At 41.2% G+C, this 14909-nt stretch overlaps 1 protein-coding gene and 1 non-coding gene across 5 annotated transcripts in view; both read right to left on the bottom strand.

The window, feature by feature from the left end:
• The window catches only part of LOC109400406 (polypyrimidine tract-binding protein 2), a 1522650-nt gene that overhangs the window by 811984 nt on the left and 695757 nt on the right, over positions 1-14909 (bottom strand). The gene's annotated exons all lie outside the window — the stretch shown is intronic.
• Positions 5321-5392, bottom strand: Trnaq-cug (transfer RNA glutamine (anticodon CUG)). The gene has a single exon. It is a non-coding gene; the product is annotated as a tRNA-Gln (tRNA).

Here is a 14909-nt window from a genome sequence, read left to right on the forward strand (position 1 = left end):
AGGATTCTCCACAGAATCCTGAAAGGATTCTCCACAGAATCCTGAAAGGATTCTCCACAGAATCCTGAAAGGATGCTCCACAGAATCCTGAAAGGATTCTCCACAGAATCCTGAAAGGATTCTCCACAGAATCCTGAAAGGATTCTCCACAGAATCCTGAAAGGATTCTCCACAGAATCCTGAAAGGATTCTCCTCAGAATCCTGAAAGGATTCTCCACAGAATCCTGAAAGGATTCTCCACAGAATCCTGAAAGGATTCTCCACAGAATCCTGAAAGGATTCTCCACAGAATCCTGAAAGGATTCTCCACAGAATCCTGAAAGGATTCTCCACAGAATCCTGAAAGGATTCTCCACAGAATCCTGAAAGGATTCTTCACAATATTTGGAAGGATTCTTCACAGAATCTTGAAAGGATTCTTCACAGAATCTTGAAAGGATTCTTCACAGAATCTTGAAAGGATTCTTCACAGAATCTTGAAAGGATTCTTCACAGAATCTTGAAAGGATTCTTCACAGAATCTTGAAAGGATTCTTCACAGAATCTTGAAAGGATTCTTCACAGAATCTTGAAAGGATTCTTCACAGAATCTTGAAAGGATTCTTCACAGAATCTTGAAAGGATTCTTCACAGAATCTTGAAAGGATTCTTCACAGAATCCTGAAAGGATTCTTCACAGAATCCTGAAAGGATTCTTCATAGAATCCTGAAAGGATTCTCCACAGAATCCTGAAAGGATTCATCATAGAATCCTGAAAGGATTCATCATAGAATCCTGAAAGGATTCTCCACAGAATCCTGAAAGGATTCTCCACAGAATCCTGAAAGGATTCTCCACAGAATCTTGAAAGGATTCTTCACAGAATCCTGAAAGGATTCTTCATAGAATCCTGAAAGGATTCTTCATAGAATCCTGGAAGGATTCTTCATAGAATCCTGGAAGAATTCTTCATAGAATCCTGGAAGGATTCATCATAGAATCCTGGAAGGATTCATCATAGAATCCTGGAAGGATTCATCATAGAATCCTGGAAGGATTCATCATAGAATCCTGGAAGGATTCTTCACAGAATCCTGAAAGGATTCTTCACAGAATCTTGAAAGGATTCTTCACAGAATCCTGAAAGGATTCTTCACAGAATCCTGAAAGGATTCTTCACAGAATCCTGAAAGGATTCTTCACAGAATCCTGAAAGGATTCTTCACAGAATCCTGAAAGGATTCTTCACAGAATCCTGAAAGGATTCTTCACAGAATCCTGAAAGGATTCTTCACAGAATCCTGAAAGGATTCTTCACAGAATCGTGAAAGGATTCTTCACAGAATCCTGAAAGGATTCTTCACAGAATCCTGAAAGGATTCTTCACAGAATCGTGAAAGGATTCTTCACAGAATCCTGAAAGGATTCTTCACAGAATCCTGAAAGGATTCTTCACAGAATCCTGAAAGGATTCTTCACAGAATCGTGAAAGGATTCTTCACAGAATCCTGAAAGGATTCTTCACAGAATCCTGAAAGGATTCTTCACAGAATCCTGAAAGGATTCTTCACAGAATCCTGAAAGGATTCTTCACAGAATCCTGAAAGGATTCTTCACAGAATCCTGAAAGGATTCTTCACAGAATCCTGAAAGGATTCTTCACAGAATCCTGAAAGGATTCTTCACAGAATCCTGAAAGGATTCTTCACAGAATCCTGAAAGGATTCTTCACAGAATCCTGAAAGGATTCTTCACAGAATCCTGAAAGGATTCTTCACAGAATCCTGAAAGGATTCTTCACAGAATCCTGAAAGGATTCTTCACAGAATCCTGAAAGGATTCTTCACAGAATCCTGAAAGGATTCTTCACAGAATCCTGAAAGGATTCTTCACAGAATCCTGAAAGGATTCTTCACAGAATCCTGAAAGGATTCTTCACAGAATCCTGAAAGGATTCTTCACAGAATCCTGAAAGGATTCTTCACAGAATCCTGAAAGGATTCTTCACAGAATCCTGAAAGGATTCTTCACAGAATCCTGAAAGGATTCTTCACAGAATCCTGAAAGGATTCTTCACAGAATCCTGAAAGGATTCTTCACAGAATCCTGAAAGGATTCTTCACAGAATCCTGAAAGGATTCTTCACAGAATCCTGAAAGGATTCTTCACAGAATCCTGAAAGGATTCTTCACAGAATCCTGAAAGGATTCTTCACAGAATCCTGAAAGGATTCTTCACAGAATCCTGAAAGGATTCTTCACAGAATCCTGAAAGGATTCTTCACAGAATCCTGAAAGGATTCTTCACAGAATCCTGAAAGGATTCTTCACAGAATCCTGAAAGGATTCTTCACAGAATCCTGAAAGGATTCTTCACAGAATCCTGAAAGGATTCTTCACAGAATCCTGAAAGGATTCTTCACAGAATCCTGAAAGGATTCTTCACAGAATCCTGAAAGGATTCTTCACAGAATCCTGAAAGGATTCTTCACAGAATCCTGAAAGGATTCTTCACAGAATCCTGAAAGGATTCTTCACAGAATCCTGAAAGGATTCTCCACAGAATCCTGAAAGGATTCTTCACAGAATCCTGAAAGGATTCTTCACAGAATCCTGAAAGGATTCTTCACAGAATCCTGAAAGGATTCTTCACAGAATCCTGAAAGGATTCTTCACAGAATCCTGAAAGGATTCTTCACAGAATCCTGAAAGGATTCTTCACAGAATCCTGAAAGGATTCTTCACAGAATCCTGAAAGGATTCTTCACAGAATCCTGAAAGGATTCTTCACAGAATCCTGAAAGGATTCTTCACAGAATCCTGAAAGGATTCTTCACAGAATCCTGAAAGGATTCTTCACAGAATCCTGAAAGGATTCTTCACAGAATCCTGAAAGGATTCTTCACAGAATCCTGAAAGGATTCTTCACAGAATCCTGAAAGGATTCTTCACAGAATCCTGAAAGGATTCTTCACAGAATCCTGAAAGGATTCTTCACAGAATCCTGAAAGGATTCTTCACAGAATCCTGAAAGGATTCTTCACAGAATCCTGAAAGGATTCTTCACAGAATCCTGAAAGGATTCTTCACAGAATCCTGAAAGGATTCTTCACAGAATCCTGAAAGGATTCTTCACAGAATCCTGAAAGGATTCTTCACAGAATCCTGAAAGGATTCTTCACAGAATCCTGAAAGGATTCTTCACAGAATCCTGAAAGGATTCTTCACAGAATCCTGAAAGGATTCTTCACAGAATCCTGAAAGGATTCTTCACAGAATCCTGAAAGGATTCTTCACAGAATCCTGAAAGGATTCTTCACAGAATCCTGAAAGAATTCTTCACAGAATCCTGAAAGGATTCTTTACAGAATCCTGAAAGGATTCTCCACAGAATCCTGAAAGGGTGCTCCACAGAATCCTGAAGAGATTCTCCACAGAATCCTGAAAGGATTCTCCACAGAATCCTGAAAGGATTCTTCACAAAAGCCTGAGAGAATTCTTCACAAAATCCTGAGAGGATTCTTCAAAAAATCCTGAGAGGAGTCTTCACAAAATCCTGAGAAAATTCTTCACCAAATCCTGGGAGGATTCTACACAAAATCCTGAGAGGATTCTCCACAGAATTCAAACAGGATTCTCCACAGAATCCTGCTAGGATTCACCACAGATTCCTGATGGGATTCTTCATAGAATCCTGACAGGATTCTCCATAGATTCCTGACAGGATTCTCCATACAATCCTGACAGGATGCTCCATACAATCCTGACAGGATTCTCCACAGAATCCTGACAAGATTCTCCACAGAATCCTGACAGGATTTCCCACAAAATTCTGACAGGATTCTCCACAATCCTGGGAGGATTCTCCTCAGATTTCTGGGAGGATTCTCCACTTAATCCTGAGAGGATTCTCCACACACCACAGGTTCCTGAGAGGTTTCTCCACATAGTCCTGAGTGGGTTCTCTACAGAATCCTGAGTATTGCCCACTAATTCCTCTCGGGATTCTCTAAAGAATCCACTCGGGATTCTGCACAGAATTCCCTCGGAATCGTCCACAGAATCCTCTCGGGACTGTGCACAGAATTCCCTTGGTATTTTCCACTAAACATTCTCGGGAATCTCCATAGAACATCCTTAGGGATTCTCCATAGAATCCCCTCGGAATTCCTCGTAGAATCGCTTTCGAATTTCTCCACAAAATGCCGTCCCGGATTCTATACAGAATTTCTTCCGTAAATCTTCTCTGGTGTCTGAATTCTGTTGAGGTTCTCGATAGTATCGTCTTCAAGTTCTGCTCAGAATGCTCTCAATATCCTTTGAAATTTACTTGAATTTTTACTTTTTGATTTTACTTAAATATTTACTTTTTGATTGAAAATTTCGAAGAGGGTAAATCCCTTTGAATGACTTTTTACTGTTTTACTAGTTTTACTGAACAAAACAAAAACAACAATAAAGATGTCCAACTTCAATAATATTTTTTTTTTCATTATGTTTTGGCTCGATAGCCTGCCGCGGCGCACAGTTTGGGAAGCACTGCTCTATAGAATCCTTTTTTTTAGAATTTATCAGTTTTCATTGAATTAGCATCCTACAAAATTTATTTATTTCCCTGTGCTGGATTTTCTTCAGATTTTTCTCAGAATCATCTTTTGAGACTTTTCAGTATTTTCAGAATTCGCTTTATTTCAGTTCAAAATTCTTATAAGAATCTTTCGACAATTTTCTTGAGATGCGGTTTCGTGATTTTTCCCACATTTGACGTACAATATTCTTTGGAGATCTTGAAAATTTCGTTTATGCTAATTCTACATATACAAGTTAGAATTGTCTATAGGTGTGTTGGTACATTGCAATGCATTGAATTATATTATAGTACATTTATAGAACATTTTTGCAACAGTTCCTGAAAGGAATTCTGAATGTGCGGAAACGATGTAGAAGTTCTATCGAGTCGGATGGCTTCCATATAAATTTGGCGTAAAAAATCAATTGTCTTGTTCATTAAAAAAATGGATTGAAATTGAAATAGATTGAGCTCATAAATTTATTGTTGTACTAGTTAATTATATTTTATTTTTCAAGTAGCAATTAAAATAATATTCCAAATATGGAGTCGTTGAAAAACCTCTCAGTTTGGTACGAGCTCACCAAATCGAGATTGTCTTTAAAGATAGCCATGCATTGCCTTCCTTCCGGAACAAAAAAGAAGTTGAAGAACACAAGAAACAGACTAACCAATTTTTCATTTAATTTAAAAGAATGTAAATTAGGAAAAAGGGCCTCTCCAGACTTCGAGTTTGCGTGTCGAAATGTTGACAAAAAAATATTTCCACCAGGTTCCACCGAGATTTGAACTCGGATCGTTGGATTCAGAGTCCAAAGTGCTAACCATTACACCATGGAACCCATCTGGGGTCCCTGCGTGCTCGCTATCGAACGGGTTTCTGTGTCTATCGTCTAGGCTTGCTGTCTCCTTGCATCAGCTGTGCGGCGAGAAACGAATGAATGAATGGGGACGTCCTTTACCATTCAGAGAAACTTGCTTTATACATAGCACGCGAAATTTATGGCAATGAATGTTTCTTGGTTCCGTAGCAGAGGTCACACTCGACAAGGAATAAGTGTGAAAGTGCACCCTTGTTCGAAAAATTATCAATTCTGTTCGCATCATATTTACCTGCGACAACGACGATCGTCATCGCCGTCTGATGCCGAGAGAAGAGAAGTGCGAAACGATTACGAAAACCCAAAAGTAAACAACCTCATTGGACGTCTGTGCGATGTGGTGGTCGCTGTCTGTCGTCTGTGCCGCCGCGGCAGCGGCATCGTCATCAAGCTGTCAATCCTCGTGTCGAATTTTATTAGGCCACCGCCGGCCGGTGTCATTGCGAATCCAAGAGATTCGAAAAAATGCAACTTTGTAGCTGTGCCCTGTTCCCATCGGTTGATGTTGTTTGTTGGTCCGGTGCCCAGTTTAATCGTGTAAATCATCTGGAAGTAACCCCGATTGGGACGTTGACCGCGAGCCAAGGCGAGCGTTTTGGGCGCATAACCGGTTCAACCGGTCGAACCGGGCCGGAACCGGTTCAGAGCGTTTTCGGTGCCTAATCGAGCGGAGAACCGCCCCCGCTCGCTCGGTTGCACATGGATTCACTGCACTGCACTGGCGGGCGGTGTGTTCTAAGAATAAAACGTGCACTTCTAGGCTGACTTGGCGAATCTGGGTTTGGACCAAGACTCGACATGTGTGTAGAGAAGGTGGAGACAAAAACAAACGACAACGAAAACAAATTTTCTCCCTGCTTCGTTCGGATGCGGTGAGTTTCCTAGAAGAACGCATTCTATTTGGTGCTTCCCGACTTCCACGACGACTGTCGGTGTTTCGAAAATTTCTTCTCGAACGTGGGCGTATGGAAAATTTATTAATTGTTCGAATCGGTTCTTTCACGACGACTCCGTCGTCAGGCGGCCACGTTTCCACAATTTCTAAATTTAGATGCAACTATTACCCGACGATTCGTCTAATAGTCATCGGCGGCCGGCGACGAGATTTTCCCTTTTCTTTGAGAGCGCGATCACACTTCTCCATAAATGTCGGACCATCATTCGTCACGTGACTGGTTTAGACTACGATCGACGTCGACGATGATGATGATCGTCACATTAATTAATTGAATGTGATAAAATCGTTTTCGATTGACGTCGTTTCTGGCTTCTCGGCTACTCGCCGCCAGTAGCCAGTAGAGCGAACCCGTAGGTGACGAATCCATTTGCGAATCAATCTGTCGCGGGAAAATATTTTCCGAATATGTGTGGAACATGTGGATTGGCGACAGTCAACATTTTATTGTCACCGCTGGTAAGTTTCCTTTTTTTTATTTTTGGGTGATCGTTCGGGTAATTTCATCGTCACGGTTCGTTCGGTGTGAATTGGTAAGGCACGACACGAGACGTTGAGTTGAGTTTTATACCGGGGTTCAGTTGTCATGTGCGGAAACGATCAACTGTTGAAGAGGCCTGTTGAGTCAAATGGCTTCTGTTTTTGGAAACTTTCATTTTTCTTTCGTCAAAGTGCATCGATTGAAACTTGTTCCGTTGCGAAACGGTAGAAACTTGGTGTAATAAAGTAATCGTTTGGATGAGTAAAACAATATATAAATGGAACGAGCTCACCAACTCTTTACAATACTTCTTCTAGGTTCAGTTTCATTTCAGAAATTTGCTGTTATATTGGAACGAGCTCATCAAATCGTTCGAAAACTTGTTTTCTTTTTCAAGTTTCCTACCTCATTTCGTTACAATTATATTAGAAAAAAAGAAACAAATGGAACGATCTCATCACTCTCGGTTGAGAACCACCTTACTGTGATACAGCACCTTGAGACTCTACAGAACTGTCTTCCATAGACCTGTAGGATGTTGCACTGCATCAGTAATGTAATAAAAATCTATTGATTATGATTATGGATCTTAAGATCTTTACTCGCGAAAGATCTTGGATTACCTAGAACATCTTTGAAAATAACTTCTCTATAGAACCGTGCTCCATCTGTATGGTGTGACACCGTATAAGTAATAAAAGCAATTAATTAAATTACGCTAGTACATTCAGGTGGATGTTCTGGTTGACCTACATAGAACACGATTACAGAACCATGTACCGCATCAGTTATATAACAACATTTCATTATAATACTTGTAGACCTTAAGGCCTTTACTTGCGGAAGTTCTTGGATGGTCTAGAAATTTTTTGGAAAGTAGTTCTCTACAGACCCATGCTTCATGGACCTATAGGATGTTGCACGGCATCAGTAATGCAACAATTACCCATTGATTTTGCTTATAGATCTTGAGGCCTTTAATCGCGAAAGTTGTTGGATGCAGTAGATCATCTTTGAAAATAACTTTTCTGCAGAACTATGCTCCATGGACATGTAGGATGTTACACCGTATTGGTAATGTAAAAAAAATCCATCGATTCCGTTTGTAGATGTTAAACACTGTACTCGTGGAAATTCTGGATGATCTAGAACATCTTTGGAAAGTAGTTCTCTACAGAACCATGCTCCATAGACTTGTGGATGTTGCAACGCATCATTAATGTTACAATAATCTTTGGACTATGCTTGATTATGATCTTAAGGCCTTAACTCGCGGAACTTCTTGGATGACCTAGAACATCTTTACAAATTACATTTACGTGTTCCAAAAATCTGTATGGTTTTACAGCGTATCAGTAATGTAACAACAATTCATTGAATGCGCTAGTCGATGTTTAGGCCTATACATGCGGAAGTTCTTGGATGACCTAAAACACGTTTACAGAACCGTGTGCCTAGTTCTTTACAGAATCATGCTCCATGGATCTGTAGGATCATACACTGTATCAGTAATGTAGAAATAACCCATTGATTTCGCTTATAGATCTGTAGGCCTTAACTCACGGAAGTTCTTGTAGGTCCTAGAATATCTTTGAAAACCACGTTTCTCAAGAACTATGCTCTAAGGACCTGTAGGATGTTGCACCATATCAGTAAGTAATGTAACTACAATCCATCGATTACGCTTGTGGATCTTAACCTTGAAAATAACTTCTCTTCAGAGCTATGCTCCGTGGACCTGCAGGATGTTACACCGTATCAGTAATGTGACTACACTCCATCGATTACGCTTATAGAATTTAATGCCTGTATTCGCGGAAGTTCTTGGATGCCCTAGAATATCCTTGAAATAACTGCTCTTCAGAACTATGCTCCATGGAACTGTAGGATCTTACACCGTATCAGTTACACTCCCGTTCAAAAGTTTGGGGTCACCCCCTCAAAAACATGTCATTTTTTTAGGCCCATATCTCCGCCAATTTGCGTCCGATTTCAAAACCCTAGGTTTCATTCAAAAGATAATAAGTCAAAGAAACTTTGAACATGATTTAAAAGAAACTTTTTCAAAAAAAATTGTATGTAAACTTAACCCAAAGTTGCCAAATTTTCTAAAAAATGAATATAAACTTACGGCAGTGTCGCTGGAAGTTGGGTCGACCAAATTTTAAGGTGAGAGCGGTAATATGACCCATTTTCTATTACCTTTCAACTGCTTTTTACAGAACTTAGCTAAAAAATCTAGAAAAAAAAAGTTATTAAGTAAATTAATCCTTGATGTCATCGGCCAAAAGTTTGGGGTCACTATCGTAAAACATGGAAAAGTGATTTGTTGATATCTTTGTCATCTTTCATTCGATTTTAGTTCTTCTTGGCTTATTTGAAACAAACTGAATGATACTTACTGCATAGACATTGAACCACACATATTTGTTGAAATTTACATACTAAAACTTAACGTAAAGTTGCCTCACTTTTTGAAGTGTGGTAAAATGTGCTAACATAACATTTTTATATACAAACATTTTTATATACAAAAATCGTTAAATACGTTAAGTTGAAGACATCAAACGTAAATTTAGTTAATTATCTTTGAAATGAGCCAAAAATAATTAAAATTGAACTATAGATGACGAAGATATCACCAAATCACTTTTCCATGTTTTACGAAAGTGACCCCAAACTTTTGGTCGATGACATCAAGGATTAATTTACTTAATTACTTTTTTTTTCTAGATTTTTTAGCTAAGTTCTGTAAAAAGCAGTTGAAAGCTAATAGAAAATGGGTCATATTACCGCTCTTATCTTAAAATTTGGTCGACCCAACTTCCAGCGACACTGCCGTAAGTTTATATCCATTTTTTAGAAAATTTGGCAACTTTGGGTTAAGTTTACATACAAAATTTTTTGAAAAAGTTTGTTCAAAGTTTCTTTGACTTATTATCTTTTGAATGAAACCTAGGGTATTGAAATCGGACGCAAATTGGCGAAGATATGGGCCTAAAATATGACATGTTTTTGAGGGGGTGACCCTAAATTTTTGAACGGGAGTGTATGTAACAAAAATCCATTTATTATGCTTGTAGATCTTAAATTCTTTATTCGCGGAAATTTTTGGTTGACCTAGAGCATATTTGGGAAGAAGTTTTCTACAGAACCATGCTCCATGGATCTGTAGGATGTTACACCGTATCAGTAATCAACAATCAATTGATTACGGTCGTAGATTTTCAGGTTTGTACTCGCGGAAGTTCTTGGAGAATATCTTTGAAAACTACGTTTCTACAGAACTATGCTCTAAGGACCTGTAAGATGTTGCACCGTATCGGTAATGTAACTACAATCCATCGATTACGCTTGTAGATCTTAAGGCTCTTACTCGCGAAAGTAACAAATGGAACGATCTCACCACTCTCGGTCGACAACCACTGTACTGTAATTACACACCTTCCAAGTTAACGTCAAATCCAAAACTGTATTCGAGTCGATGCAAAAAAAAAGTAGAAAATTGGCGTGATAAGGTAATTGTTTGGTTGTGTTAAAATTATAGAAATGGATCGAGCTCACCAAATCGTTGCCATGCTTCTTCACGTGTTCCTTTATTCTATTCCAAATTTCCAAGTCCCCATAATGGAACGAGCTCACCGCACGCTTTCCAAGTTGACCTCAAACACAAATCGGCTCATATTTTTCGACTTATCAAAGAATCTTCATTTCATTTTCTCACACTCACTTCACACGAGCGGATAGGTTGAGGCGCCACAGAGCGCACCGCACCGTCGTTATGAGGCATTTGAACAATTGTCAATTGCTGTCAGTCCGAGACAGCAGCAGCACAACAAAGCGTTCAAACTTTTTATTAGTACCCCTTTGGCAAACGCACACCTAGTAGCAGCAATGGTGGATTGTAGCACGCGCTTGGCCAACTTGTCGACCCGACGAATGGTGCGACATCCTCAAAAGAGTTCGACTGATTTCTCGAACGAACGCGGCAGGAGGAAGTATGTTAATTTACTAGCTAAACAAACCGTTCTTCGTCGTCGTCGACGTTCTCGAGTGTGAAGAGTGGTAGGTAGCGACGGGAAGGTACCCATCGCGCGTAATTTTTGTCAACCGAAAACAACTTGTGGAAAATCTCATCTGAATGAAATGCGATTGAACATTCTTCTTTGGTAAAATTCAGTGAATTCAATTCACGATTCTGAGAGAAACACTCTCCGAATACCGAGGGATTTTGAGAAGAATCCTTTCCCTATCAAGGTTCCGGAAGGAATCCTCTCAAGATTTTAAGGAGAACCCTTTCAAAATTTTGAGGAGAATTCTCTTAGAATTTGAAGAGAATCCTTGCAGGATTCTGAGACGAATCCTTTCATGATTCTGAAGAGAATCCTTTCAGAATTTTGTGGATAAATGTCTCAAAATTGTGTGGAGAATGCTATGAGGATTCTGTAAAGAACCCTAATAGTATCCTGAAAGAATTTTGGCAGGATTATGTGGAGAATACTGACAGGCTTCTAGGGAGAATCCTGACTGAATTCTGAGGAAAATCCTGGCAGAATTCTGAGATGAATCCAGACAAAATTATGTTGAGAACCCTCGAGATTTCAAAGACAATTCATTTGGGATTCTGTGAAGAAACCTCTCTGGATTCTGTGGAAAGTCCTCCCAGTTTCTCTGTGCAGAATCCTCCCAGGAATATATGAGAATCCTGATGGGATTCTGAGGAGGATCAACTCAGGATTCTGTGAAGAACCATCTGAGGATTCTGTTGAAGTCCTCTCATGACTTTGTGGTGAAACTTCTCGAAAGTTTGTTGAAAATCCTCTCAGGATTCTGTGGAGAATCCTCTAAGAATTATGCGGATATTCCTTCCCGGATTCTGTGGAGCATCCTCTCCGGATACTGTGAAGAATCCCCTCCGGATTCTGTGAAGAATCCTCTCCGGATTCTGAGAAGAATCCTTTCCGGATTCTGTGGAAAATCCTCTCCGGATTGTGGAGAATCCTCTCCGGATTGTGGAGAATCCTCTCCGGTTTCTGTGGAAAATCCTCTCCGGATTCTGTGGAGAATCCCCTCCGAATTCTGTGGAGAATCCTCTCCGGATTCTGTGGAGAATCCTGTGCGGATTCTGTGGAAAATCCTCTCCGGATTCTGTGGAGAATCCTCTCCGGATTCTGTGGAGAATCCTCTCGGGATTCTGTGGAGAATCCTCCCCGGATTCTGTGGAGAATCCTCTCCGGATTCTGTGGAGAATCCTCTCCGGATTATGTGGAGAATCCTCCCCGGATTCTGTGGAGAATCCTCTCCGGATTCTGTGAAGAATCCTCTCCGGATTCTGTGGAGAATCCTCTCCGGATTCTGTGGAGAATCCTCTCCGGATTCTGTGGAGAATCCTCTCCGGATTATGTGGAGAATCCTTTGCGGATTCTGTGGAGAATCCTCTCCGGATTCTGTGGAGAATGCTCTCAGGATTCTGTGGAGAATCCTCACCGGATTCTGTGGAGAATCCGCTCCGGATTCTGTGGAGAATCCGCTCCGGATTCTGTGGAGAATCTTTGCCGGATTCTGTGGAGAATTCTCTCCGGATTCTGTGGAGCATCCTTTCAGGATTCTGAGAAGCATCCCCTCTGGATTCTGTGGAGAATCCTCTAAGGATTCTGTGGAGAATGCTCTCCGGATTCTGTGGAGAATCCTTTCAGGATTCTGTGGAGAATCCTTTCAGGATTCTGTGGAGAATCCTTTTAGGATTCTGTGGAGAATCCTTTCAGGATTCTGTGGAGAATCCTTTCAGGATTCTGTGGAGAATCCTTTCAGGATTCTGTGGAGAATCCTCTCAGGATTCTGTGGAGAATCCTCTCAGGATTCTGTGGAGAATCCTCTCAGGATTCTGTGGAGAATCCTCTCAGGATTCTGTGGAGAATCCTCTCAGGATTCTGTGGAGAATCCTCTCAGGATTCTGTGGAGAATCCTCTCAGGATTCTGTGGAGAATCCTCTCAGGATTCTGTGGAGAATCCTCTCAGGATTCTGTGGAGAATCCTCTCAGGATTCTGTGGAGAATCCTCTCAGGATTCTGTGGAGAATCCTCTCAGGATTCTGTGGAGAATCCTTTCAGGATTCTGTGGAGAATCCTTTCAGGATTCTGTGGAGAATCCTTTCAGGATTCTGTGGAGAATCCTTTCAGGATTCTGTGGAGAATCCTTTCAGGATTCTGAGGAGATTCCTTTCAGGATTCTGAGGAGATTCCTTTCAGGATTCTGAGGAGAATCCTTTCAGAATTCACAGATATATCCTGTCAGGATTCTGAGGAGAATCCTGTCAGGATTTTGAGGAGAATACTCTCCGGATTCTACTGAGAATACTCTCAGAATCATTTCAGGATTGTAAGGAGAAACCATTCAAAATTCTGTGGAGAATCCCAACAATATTATGTGGAGAATCCTCTCGGGATTCTGTGGAGAATCCCAACGGGATTCTTATTGAGCTATGCGAAGCAACGAAACGATCGTAGAATGCTGCGACTCCTTAGCAACTAACTTGTTAGGAAAAATAACATTTGTTCTCATTCTCACTCAAACCACTGTGAAATACAGACGTTATTGTTAAACCGTTATAAAGATATTTCATTCAAACCGTATACTTTGTTCAAGAGGTTATTGGCCCAGGATTTTTTTCGAAAGCACTGAAGAAGTTCCTTGATCCTTGAAATGGCTGAAACGAAGGTGACTGTGGAGAAGCTGGATGGGACGAACTACGCCGTGTGGAAATTCCGTATGGAGCTGTTGCTGACGAAGGAGGAATTGTTCTCGATCGTAACCTGCCGAACGGAACGCAGCTTGGAAGACCAAAGACGGAAAAGCACGGGCGCTGATCCGTCTCGCTTTAGACAACTGCCAGTTGGTACACGTCATGCAGTCCACCACTGCCAAGGAAATGTGGGATTCTCTCAAGAAATACCACGAAAGGGCTACTTTTGCGACGAAGGTGCATGTTCTGCGGAAGTTGATAACGACAAGATTGCCGGAAGGAGGAAACGTTCCTGAGTATCTGGCGAATATGACGACGTTGATCAACAAGTTGAACGCGATGGGTGAGAAGTTTAAGGACCACTGGATTGCCGCAATGATTCTCGCAAGTCTGCCGAAGTCCTACGATGCTCTTGTGACCACGCTGGAAGGTCGTCCCGAGGAAGAGCTAACACTCGAGTACGTGAATGGGAAGCTGCTGGATGACTGGCGTCGGAGAACGGATGGAGAGGAATCTGGCGAGATGGCGTTTAGGACTGCGACTGGCGGCAAACCGAAGTTCCGTGAAGCAAAGAAGAGAGTGTGTCACTATTGCCAGGAAGAAGGTCATTTCCGGAGAGACTGTAAGCTGCTGCAAGGTAAGAAAGTTGAACCGAAGAAGAAGGGTAATCACCGCGTCAATATGGCTGCTGCGTCAAATTCAAGAGAAGCTTGTTTCGGAGTTGGAGTAGCTGATCTTGCCACGGAAGAACAGAAGCTCTGGTATCTGGATTCTGGTGCAACATCTCATATGACGCACGATGCCAGGAATCTCGGTCAGCTGGATACAAGAAGGAAGCATAGCATTAGTCTCGCTGATGGGAATCAAATTGAAGCTTGTGGTGTCGGAAGTGGACAATTCTTCGCGAAGGATGGCGACGGAAATGCGACCAAGGTCACTTTGAAGGAAGTTTACCATGTGCCGAAGCTCAAGTCCAATCTGCTATCGATAAGCAAGAAAACCGATGATGGTTACGTTGTAATTTTCGAGAAGCATGGATGCAAAATCGTCAAGAACAACGAAGTGATTGTGACTGGCACTCGTGATGGAAATCTGTACCACTTGGATCCGACGGCAGCACCAAAGCAAGCAATGTTGGCGAAAGACAATCATCCGAAGCAATGTATACATCTCTGGCATAGAAGGCTCGGACATCGTGACTTGGAAGTTGTTAGGACTATAGCACGTGACAATCTTGGAAGCGGAATGCAGTTGAAGGCGTGTGGTGTTGACAGTATCTGTGGAGTTTGCTACGAAGGAA

The sequence above is a fragment of the Aedes albopictus genome, chromosome 1, assembly GCF_035046485.1.
Source record: "Aedes albopictus strain Foshan chromosome 1, AalbF5, whole genome shotgun sequence".
Classification (NCBI taxonomy): domain Eukaryota; kingdom Metazoa; phylum Arthropoda; class Insecta; order Diptera; family Culicidae; genus Aedes; species Aedes albopictus.